At 48.4% G+C, this 11,323-nt stretch overlaps 2 long non-coding RNA genes across 2 annotated transcripts; one reads left to right on the top strand and one right to left on the bottom strand.

The window, feature by feature from the left end:
* The first annotated feature begins 839 nt into the window (after positions 1–839).
* On the top strand, positions 840–7,878 carry LOC116546042. The gene is made up of 3 exons (XR_004266556.1): positions 840–872; positions 5,818–5,945; positions 7,836–7,878. It is a non-coding gene; the product is annotated as an uncharacterized LOC116546042 (long non-coding RNA).
* Positions 1,378–4,793, bottom strand: LOC116546043. The gene is made up of 3 exons (XR_004266557.1): positions 4,683–4,793; positions 3,284–3,286; positions 1,378–1,866 (listed from the first exon to the last, which is right to left on the bottom strand). It is a non-coding gene; the product is annotated as an uncharacterized LOC116546043 (long non-coding RNA).
* Positions 7,879–11,323: the final 3,445 nt, after the last annotated feature.

Raw genomic sequence — 11,323 nt, forward strand, 5'->3', positions numbered from 1 at the left:
AAGCCAATCACTGTTAGGGTTTCTTTGGTGATTCCTTTCCGAGATGATCTATGCACAGAGTCAGCACATGGAGTTAATGTATCCACCTAAAAAAATCGGTGTCTCCCGTGTAGTGCGAATGTCCATGGAATGGAATATTTTCAGATAGTTTCATAATGAAGTGCTCCTGAGTTTTTCCCAGGTTTCCTCTCTTACAATTTTTCTGTGGTGAACAGATAATTTGCTGTCTCTCCGTCCTTCTATTCCCTCTTTTTTCCTCTTCCTACCTCTTTTCTTCCCTTACACGCCCCTTCCCCCGCCTTTTCTCTCTGCCCCCACCTTTTCTCTCTCCCCCACTTTCCCTTTCTTTTACAAGGTCTTCTATGCAATGGCATGATCCTAAATCACTGCAGCCTTGAACCCCTTGGCCCAAGCGATCCCCTTGCCTCAGCCTCCCAAGTAGCTGTGGCTAAGGCCTATGCCACCATGCCCTTCCATTGTTTTTCTTTTCTTTTCTTTTCTTTTTTGTGGAGATGGATCTTACTATGTTGTCCTGGCTCATTTTCATCTTAGTAGGTGCTTTTCAAGGGTTCTTATCCAAGGGTACCTGGATGGACCTTAGTCACTTGAAGCCCTCGTTATTGTGTTGAAGTTTTGTGTCTGTCTCCTCCATCCTGGGGAGAAGATTTAAAACTTCTATCACTTTTCAAGCAGATCGGTGACTTCAAAAAGGGTATGAATGTTGGGAGGCGAGGTGGGAGGATCACACGAAGTCAGGAATTTGGGACCAGGCTGTCCAAGAAGGTGAAACCCTGTCTCTACCAAAAATACAAAACCTAGCTGGGTGCGGTGGTGCACGCCTGTAGGCCCAGCTTCTCAGGAGGCTGAGGCAGGTGAATTGCTTGAATCTGGAAGGTGGAGGTTGCAGTGAGTCGAGATCGCACCACTGCACTCCAGTCAGGGTACAAATAGCAGCTTTAGACTTGATCCTGCCAGGCATGACCACTGGGCATGTTCAGCAGCGGATCTCCTGATTCTGCCTCAGTTTCCAGTGTCTTCTCAGAGGGCTGGAGTGGAGCATCTGAAGTCAGGGCTGGATGTCTTGCTGCATAAATACCCTCTCCACTTCCACCTGTGCCGTCAGCCTGGATAGGGAGAAGACTCATGTCAGGGGAGAGCCATCTTCCTCCTAAAGCCCCACCTGTCTGATGGCTGAGATTTCTGCCTCATTTAGAGAACTCCCAGGGGCCCTCGTATGTCTTGTTATTTGCTAAATGTGCAAGCACAGATTGCCTGTACCTCCCCTCAGACCTTCCTGCTGCTCCCTGTAGAGCTCTCTGAAGCCTGGAAATGTTTCTTTGTCTTTGAAGAAATTCTAGCTCCATCCGCCCCAGACTCATCACAGCTACAGTAACAGCCAGTGCTCTGTAACTTTCTGGAGCCTGTTCCAGCAGACAGGAGGCCCCTTCTTCAAGTCCTCTTTGTAACCCCATACAAGATGAGGAAAGTGAGGCAGGTGAGCTCATGAATACAAAGTGCCAGAGATTGGGTTCAACCTCGAATTCCTGGGCCCAGGGGTTCGAGGCTTGGGTTCAACCTTAAAGTGTGTGGGATTTAAGGTTGGTGTGGGAAGTGTTCTGTTTGGCACCCCCTGCCCTGCTGTGTGGGGGTTGGGTCCTGGGTTGACTGGAGAGCCCCAGTTTACGCCTGCTGACCTGACGCATTTGTGACTAGTGCTCTCTTTAACTGCAAAGTGTTGTGGTTTGGGAGATAAATTCTGTGCTCACCTTGCTCACGTGCACCCTGAGGAAGCTCTGACACCACTGGGCAGCCTCTGATACATGCTGGAGAAAGCCGGCGCTAGGATGTGCCTGTCAGCAGGAAGAGCTTTGAGCATCTACATCCAGATGTAGACATATCTGTACACATACATTCATATACACACATCCGTATATATACACGTCTTTACACAACGTCCTCACACACTTCTGTATACACACACATTCATACACGTGTCTACATATACACACATCCATGTACATGTCACCATACACACACATCCATACACATTCGTACACACATATCTGTGTCTTTCTGTATCTCTCTATACCTACACATCTGCACATATCCATGTACAGATCCATCTGTACACAGATGCATACACATTCGTACACACACATCTGCACACATGTCGGTGGGGACCAGGGAAACACAGCATTAAGTAGTGACGGTCTGGTAATAGCGAGTATTGTTTTGACATCTTTTGGGTGAACTGACTAACTAGTGGCTGTCAGAGGAGTGTGTGGGGTGTGTCTGCAGGTTGGCGTGGCTATCAAACATGGCATTTGTAGTTGCTCATGGCTTTTCTAGAGGATCTCCTATGTGGGGCCTTCGAGTATAGTGAGCTGTCCCCGTGGCTCACCTGCCAGTGCCTGCACCAGTGACCAACAAAATTCTGGCTTCACGGTCCTCAAGGACTTTGGATTGTACGGTACAAATGCTACTGTGACATCATTGGACGTGTCTGGTCACCATGTGGAGATCAGTTGCCAGCGGTGGGATGAGAGCCAGGAGAGCCAGGAGGATGTTGCAGTCAGACAGGCTCTATGACCAGGGCTGGAACTGGTGTGCAGCGGAGGTGGCAGATGGGGTTGACTCTAGTCACATTCCACAGCAATGATCGACTGAGTTCCTGACGGATCCAAGGAGGGGGTTGTCAAGGAGAGAAGAGAAGTCCTTTGTATTTCTGTCTGGGTTTATAACACAGGTTTCTAATTTTGAGAAATCCAGAGTTTAAAAAATTGGGGAAGGGCTGGGCATAGTGGTTTACACCTGTATTCCCAGCACTTTGGGAGACCAAGGCGGGCAGATCGCTTGTGCTCAGGAGTTTGAGACCAGCCTCGCCAACATGGCAAAACCCTGTCTTTACTAAAAATAGAAAATTTAGCTGGGCACTGTGGTATGTGTCTGTCATCCCAGCTACTTGGAAGGCTAAGGCAGGAGAATCATTTGAACCCGGGAGGCCAAGGTTGCAGTGAACCAGGATCCTGGCACTGCACTCCAGCCTGGGTGACAGAGGGAGACAGTCCTCTCTTCGGTCCCAGCTTGTGTGATCATGGCTGGGCTTGCTGGCCAAGCCTGTCATTTCAGGGCAAGAGTGACCTGCAGCCACCCATGGTCGGCAAGGCCGAGCAGTTCCAGGAGCAGCTGGAGATGAAAATGGTGATGGGGTCATCCCTGTCTTCTTTACAGGGAACCTCACATGGCAGGCGGGCAGCAAGCTGGCCTCTCCACATCGCTGAACCATCTGCTGAGTGACCAGGCCCACATGACAGGTAGAAGATGAGACCTCTTTTGCCCCATCTCCTCCATGACCAGGCTACGGTGTGGGCCAAATGCCTCCTGATGGTCCTCATCACCCCAGCCTCTCAATATCAACATCCCATCTAAGGACAGACGCAGGCTCAGCGTGAACCCCCAGAACCTCCCAAAACCTCCAACTGCCCCCACAAACCTTCAAATAGCAGATTTTGGGCTGTTTTTATTCTCACCCATGGTAAGAAACACATGTAATATTTTGACCTCAAATACACGGGGCATTTAAAACACACACTCACAAGCTGAGCAGGTGCTGGCCCTGGGCCAGAGCCAGGGTGGTGACAACTGGGTGTGCCGCTTATGTGTTCTGAAAGATTCCAAGATAAGGACAGGAGCTGGGGCTGGGGGCACTTAAAGCGGTGGCTGTTGACCACCTCATGTGGGTGCTTGGGAGTCATAACAGCTGGCCCATTTCCACCTGTGTGTTCTAGATGACCTTCAGTGTTACAGAAGCAAAAGCTTCAGAAGGTGAAATTTACTCAACAACCCATGATGTGTGGTTAATTCTTTTGTCATTTGTCCTATTTCATTTTCATTCTTTTTTTCTTTCTTTCTTTATTGAGACAGAGTATCACAGTGTTGCTGGGACTGGATGCAATGGTGCAATCTTGGCTCACCACAGCCTCTGTCTCCTGGGTTCAAGTGATTCTCCTGCCTCAGCCTCTCAAGTAGCTGGGATTACAGGTGCCCACCACCACACCTGGCTAATATTATTATTATTATTTGTATTTGTATTTTTGTAGAGACGGAGTTTCAGTATGTTGGCCAGGCTGGTCTCGAACTCCTGACCTCAGGAAATCTGCCGGTCTTGGCCTCCGAAAGTGCTAAGATTAGAGGCATAAGCCACTGGGCCCGGCCTCATTCTACTTTATTCTTGGGCCAAGCACCGTGTCCAATGCCTACAATCCCAGAACTGTGGGAAGCCAAGGCAGGAGGATTGCCTGAGCCCAGGAGTTCAAGACCAGCCTGGACAATATAGTGACACACCTGTTTCTACCAACACACGTGCGTGCGCGTGCACACACACACACACACACACACACACACACACACACAAATTAGTCAAGGTGGTGGCACATGTCTGTAGTACCAGCTACTTGGGAGGCTGAGGTCGGAGGGTCCATTGAGCCTGGGAGGTCAAGGCTGCAGTGAGCCATGACCAGGCCTGTCGGTGGCCGGTTGAGCAGGCACAGGTGTTGACTCTTCAAGGAGCGTACAACACCAAGACCCCTGGGGTATCCTGAGTCCCCTCTTTGCCTGGGGTTGGGGGTGTTGGTCCCTGGTGACTGACCCTTTCACCTGCCTGCTCTCTCTCCCTGCAGCACGGCTGGAAAGGAAGGAGGAGGATGGACGGTAGGTGGCCGCCCTGGATGCTGAGCTCTTCGTGCCAGGGCTGGCGGGGCTGCATGCCCTTGGCCTGCTGCAGCAGTGGGGCTGACTCTGGACCAACTCCCCGAGGATCCAGTACAGCCTCCTGGGTAAGGCACCACACGCCTGGCTGTGGGGCAGGTGGAGGTGGCAGGGCCTGCCCTGTTTCCTGTGACTGTGGCTCTGTGAGCAAAGATAGGCTGTCATCACAGGATTTTCCATTAGTCATTCTGTGGGCTCTAAGTAGGACTTAGTATCTGCTCACTAAAAAAAAAAGGTGTGTCTGTTGAGGGATATTGCTCCATCTCTTAAGACCTCCCCATGTGCAGGTTCCAATGGAGTGACAGGTGAAGCGGAGCACAGGGCTGGGAGGATACGGCTGAGGCCAGGCTGGGCTGGGCCCTCCTCCTCTTGGAGCCCTGGTGGAGGGCTGCCTGGCAGAGGGGGGCAGGGGTCCCTTAATCGATCTTCACAGCTCAGGCAAAGCAGCCAGTGCATCAGTGCAGCACCAGCCGGAGGCTGCAGACAGAGAGCGGCTCAGACAGTGCCTACAGGCTGGAGCTGGGCCACGAGCTCCACTGCACACAGATCCCAGCCTTCAGCCACAAGGTGGGTGCCCAGGCCAGGTGGGACATCGAGAGAGAGCACCAGAGTCTGGAAAGTGGTCATCTGAGTACCCTGAGCTCACCCCCAAAGAGATGAACTTGCTCCCAATAGCATAGCCATATAGGAATGGATCCAGGGCTGGCACTTCAGCCTCAGTCTTATGTCTATTCATCCAGGGTTGCTTCAGCCCAGGAGGCAGAGGTTACAATGAGCCAAGATGGTGCCACTGTACTCCAGCCTGGGCAACAGAGGGAGATCTTATCTCTAAAAAAAACAATAATAAATTTAAAAAAAAAAAAAGCAAGGCCAGATGCAGTGGCTCACGCTTGTAATTCCAGCATTTTGGGAGGGTGAGGAGGGTGGATCGTGAGGTCAGGAGTTCAAGACCAGCCTGCCCAACATGGTGAAACCCCATCTCTACTAAAAATACAAAAATTAGCCAGGTGTAGTGGTAGGTGCTTGTAATCCCAGCTTCTCTGGAGGCAGGAGAATCACTTGAACTGGAGGCGAGCTATGGGAAGCACTGGGATGAGATCAGCAACAAGAGGCATCTCCGTGTCAGCCAGACCTTCAAGAATGACTCGGGGCCCTCCCTGAGCAATCACTTCATGGAGGTAAGCCTGGCCACTGCAGCAGAGTCGTGCCCTGTGAGTCCAGTGTGGACGGCGGGAGCTAGGAAACCCCTCATGGCCCTGTGGCCCTGGCTGCAAGGATGCAGACAGCTAAAACTCAACCTTGGTGACTTTCCCTCTTGTATCTCCAGCCCCACGTCCCCAGGGGTGAGAAATGCTTGTCACAGTGCCAGGGACTGGAAGGAGGGCTTGGGAAACACAGATCTCCAACCACAAAAATGCATTTTGGAACCAGCAGTTCGCTTTTAGTTTTTCCCGGAGTGGGGGTTCTTTTGCTGAGTTGGAATGATGGCGTGCTCAACAGCTGAACAGGTGGTGGTTCTTCTACAGCATGCATTTAACTTTGTACATTTTTATTCCTTTTCATATCCAGTCCTGCAAATGGTGGTGGTTTCTTTTTTTTTCTGAGATGGATCCTTGCTGTGTCACCAGGCTGGAGCACAGTGGCACGATCTAGGCTTACTGCAACCTTTGCCTCCCATATTCAAGCGATTCTCTTGCCTCAGCCCACCAGGTAGCTGAGATTACAGGCATGCATAATGCCTGGCTCATTTTTGTATTTTTAGTAGAGATGGAGTTTCGCCATTTTGGCCAGGATGGTCTCGATCTCTTGACCTCGTGATCCACCCGCCTCGGCCTCCCAAAGTGCTGGGATTACAATTGTGAGCCACTGCGCCTGACCTAACGTTCTTTTTTTGTGGGCTGCTGTCTCATTCCTACAAGGTCTCCAAGCTAATATCACTTATGCCTTCTGCCTCAGTTTCTTCAGTCCTCCACCTGCTTTCTTTTGAGTGTACAGCCTTGTTTCTGTGAAGCTCACTGCCACAGGGTCTCTTTGTGGTTCCACGATGAGTTCTTTGTGGCTGTATTGTTGTTAAATGCTCACAGTGACTGCCCCGACTGCCCTCCTGGCAGGACTAGGAACTTCTGGCCTCTCCACCATCCTGGGCTAACACCCTGCCCAACGCCAGGGTGGGCATCCCTCTCATTGGCTGTTGAATGTCACCTCCATATCTTCTCTGCTGTGCCAGAGTCCCATGGCCACCCACAGGACAGTGAATTTGGAAGAGTGCTGTTCGTGGCTGTCATTGACTACAGTGAGAGGAGGTAGTAGTGTTGGGGCAAGGAAGGGGGCCAAGGCAGAGTCTAGGGAACCAGGGCCAGCACCCAGTGTCCTCTTCCAGTCCCTGCACCTTCACACGGGATGCACTTGGCTGTCCCAGCACTATGTCACCCAGGGTGTTTAGTGGGGTTTCCACATTGGCAGGTGCTGCTTGGCTCAGAGCACGCTGTCAGACTCCTAGGAGGCAAGCAGGGGTTCAGCATAAACCACGTTTGTACAAACAGGTGCAGAGAGCCTTGTATCACTTTTAGGATTGGTGGGAACCCTCCCCCAATCCAAGTTCCCAGACAACCTGTGAGCAGGCCATGCAGAGGCAGCTCGGGTCTGCTGTGACAACTTGCCTGCAATCTCCAGTGCCTGCTGTTCTGTTTCTTTTCCCCCACTCCCCCACCATCTTAATCCCAGGAACAGACCCTATATCTCCTCGAGGACTGGGCTGGGCCTCTGAACTGCCCAGAGGCCTCATAGTGGGTGATGGCGGCCCATTGAAAGGCCCCTGACCACAATGAAGGATGGCTACCTGGAGGTGATGCTGCAGCCCCTGGAGGAGGTGTGGCAGGAGCGGGCAGAGGAAGCCATATAGTGGCTGCAGGCCTGGGAACCCGGGATGCCAGGCCACGAGGGTCCCAGGCCCATCAGGACAGCCCTGGGGGCCATGAAAGTCACCCTGGAGCTGGTAAGTGAGAGCAAGGATAGGTCGTGCAGTTCAGGACGACTGAGACAGCTCTCAGTGTCCCCTCCCTCTCCAGGTGGCCCACCAGTTGCTGTCCTGGGCTGAGGCCACATTCTCATGGGCACAGAAGAGGCTCTGCAAACCCCTGCTGGACCTATATCGCCTCACAGCCAGGTAACGCAGGGTTGGGAGTGGCGCATCCAGCGTTCCTGCCACGTATCTGGCGCAATGCTGAATGCTTCGACACAGGCTGACTCACTGACTCCTCTGACCACCCTCCACAGAGGCTTCTTCACTCCCCATTTCACAGGAATTAATTTTTGTATTTTTAGTAGAGATGAGGTTTCTCTATGTTGGCCAGGGTGGTCTCAAACTCCTGACTTCAGATGATCCACCCACCTCAGCCACCCAAAGTGCTGGGATGATGGCCACTGTGCCCAGCCACGATATGTTAAGTGAGGAAAAGACATATTAAACATAAAGTAGATCTCAACCATGTTCTAAAATAATAATAACTATATTTTATGAGTGTATTTATGCCAGGGACCAGGACTGTTTACATGTACTACTAGTGCACTTCATATTCACAATAATCCTATGAGTTAACACTATTATGACTCTCATTCTATGGAGGAAGAAATGGACAAGAGATAAAGTGATGGAGCCAAGACTTCAACTCGGGTTGACTCTAGAGTCTCAGATCTTAACCACTAGCACAATGTACAGAAATTCATTAAAATATTTAAACACAGTGCAGTTGAGTGTGTTGTCTACTTTAATTCCCTATTGTGTCATAGATTTTCTACTACTTTATTTCTCAAATACAATGATTTTTAAAAGGATCAATAATCACAAGACAGCAACAGTGTCCCTGAAATTCCCCTAGAGATGCTAACTACAAAATAAAACTTATAAATCATAATCCAATAACTTTAAATATTTTAGTACAGGAACATTTTTCTAAATGAATTTCATGTGGATCCATAACATAAGAAACAGATTAAAGCAGTATTTTATTATATCAATGTATTTTAAAGCTCAAATGGGGCTGCGTATGGTGGCCCATGCCTGTAATCACAGCACTTTGGGAGGCTGAGGTGGGAGGATCATTTGAGGTCAAGAGTTCGAGACCAGCCTGAAAAACATGGTGAAACCATATCTCTACTAAAAATATACACACACAATTAGACAGGCATGGTGACACATGCCTGTAGTCCCACCTACTCAGGAGGCTGAGGCAGGAGAATTGCTTGAAGCTTGGAGGAGGTTGCAGTGAACTGAGATTGTGCCACTGCATTCTAGCCTGGGTGACAGAGTGAGACTCCATCTCAAACAAACAAACAAACAAAAAAAAAAACCCTAACGTAGAACGTGTATAATGAGAACAATACAGTTCTTCCGATGAACACAAACTTTAAATCATGGATAATTAGGCAGTCTTATATCAAATTTGTTTTGATTGCATGGTATCAAGTAAAACCTGATTCACAAAGATGAGTAGATGATAAAGCATGTTTTGCAAATGATAAAGAATGTTTTCTGTGTGTTTTAAAAATAGTACATTAATGCTCTCTAAGAATTTAATTACACCTATCTATAAGTTTTAAAACTAGAAAATTTCTAAATTAATTCTGTAATAATGTTAAGGAATGTGAATACTTGGTAGCTGTAAGCTTTTTGGTAAAAAAGAAAACTTTACAATATGTACTAATGCTGATATATGCATGAGGCAGTCACGTTACTGCATAATGCAATTACTTCTGACAGTACTGAATGTGCTTATATAATGTTACAGGAGCAAACAAGCACCACCCTAAAAATTTCAAAATATCAACATAAAACTACAGCCTTACTAATCAATAACATTTTTATCCTTTCTGAGGAGAAAAAGAAAAAAAGTTTTTAATTAAAAAATAACCCCACCCCCTGCGAGACAGAATCTTGCTCTGTCGCCCAGGCTGGAGTGCAGTGGCATGACCTTGGCTCAATGCAACCTCCACCTCTTGGGTTCAAGCGATTCTCCTGCCTCAGCCTCCTTAGTAGTAGCTGGGAGTATAGGTACACGCCACCACACCCAGCTAATTTTTGTATTTTTAATAGAGAAGGGATTTCACCAAGTTGACCAGCATAGTCTCAATCTCTTGACCTGTGATCCGCCCACCGTTGTCTCCCAAACTGCTGGAATTACAGGCATAAGCCACCGCACCCAGCCTAAAACATAAAATGGTATTTAAAAAGTTTCAAGTCTATACACAAAGTGAGAAACTATTCCAAGGATTGTTGTCTTGGGTATGAACATTATAGACAATTTACATTTTCTTCCTCTTGCTTACTTTCTCTCAAGTACTCTAAATGCATTGCTCTTTTTGTTTGTAGGGTTATTTTTGTTTTTTTGTTTTTTGCTTTATATTTTGCAACAGAGTTTTGCTCTGTTGCTCAGGCTGGAGTGCAGTGGTGTGATCTCAGCTCACTGCAACCTCTGCATCCCAGGTTCAAAGCAATTTTCATGCCTCAGCCTCCCAGGTGGCTGAGACTACAGGAGCACACCCCACCATGCCCAGCTAATTTTTGCATTTTTGGCAGAGACGGGGTTTCACCATGCTGCCCAGGCTGGTCTCCTGACCTCAGGATATCCACCTGCCTCAGCCTCCCAAAGTGGTGCGGTTACACGTGTGAGCCACAATGCCTGACCAACTGTTTATGTTAAAAGTACTATAATTATGAACCACAGGAATTTGCAAAAAAAAGTACACAGGGAGACCCAAAGTATGCTTGCATAAAGTCCTCCAATGTTATAACTTATGTGGCTCTAGTACACCATCACCATCAGGAAACTGACCTTGATACAATCCCAAGTTTATTCAGGTTTCAACAGTTTTGTATGCAAAATGGGACTTGAGAATGCTAGGATTTGTATGTAGCATGTGTGTGTGTGTGGTTGGGTGAAATTTTATCACATTTGCAGCTTTGTATAATCACACCTGAGATAGAGAACTGTTCCATCCCTACACAGCGCCCTCATGCTACCACTTTACAACCACACCACCCCTCACCTCCCATTCCGAGCTCCTAGTAACCACTAAATCTGTTCTCTATCTCTGCAGTCTTGTTATTTCAATGTTACATAAATGCAATCATACAGTATGTAACCTTTAACTATATATATATATATACACATATATATGTATATTTGCTTTTGAGACAGTCTTGCTCTGTCACCCAGGCTGGTGTGCAGTGGTGCAATCTTGGTTCACTGCAATCTCTACCTCTCGGGTTCAAGTGATCTCCCACCTAAGCTTCTCCAGTAGCTGGAATTACAGGTGTGTGCAACCATGCCTAGCTAATTTTTATATTTTTTGTAGAGACACGGTTTTGTCATGCTGGTCAGGCTGGTCCTCAACTCCTGACCTCAGGTGATCCACCCACCTGGGCCTCACAAAGTGCTGGGATTACAGGTGTGAGCCACCATGCCCAGCCTTCACTCAGTATAACTCTCTTGAGATAACCTGGTGGTACAAATCAGTTGTCCTCATATATTAAAATTTAGCATGACATGCACTTGAG

Source organism: Sapajus apella, unplaced genomic scaffold (genome assembly GCF_009761245.1).
Source record: "Sapajus apella isolate SASKATOON/1434 unplaced genomic scaffold, GSC_monkey_1.0 scaffold542, whole genome shotgun sequence".
Classification (NCBI taxonomy): Eukaryota; Metazoa; Chordata; class Mammalia; order Primates; family Cebidae; genus Sapajus; species Sapajus apella.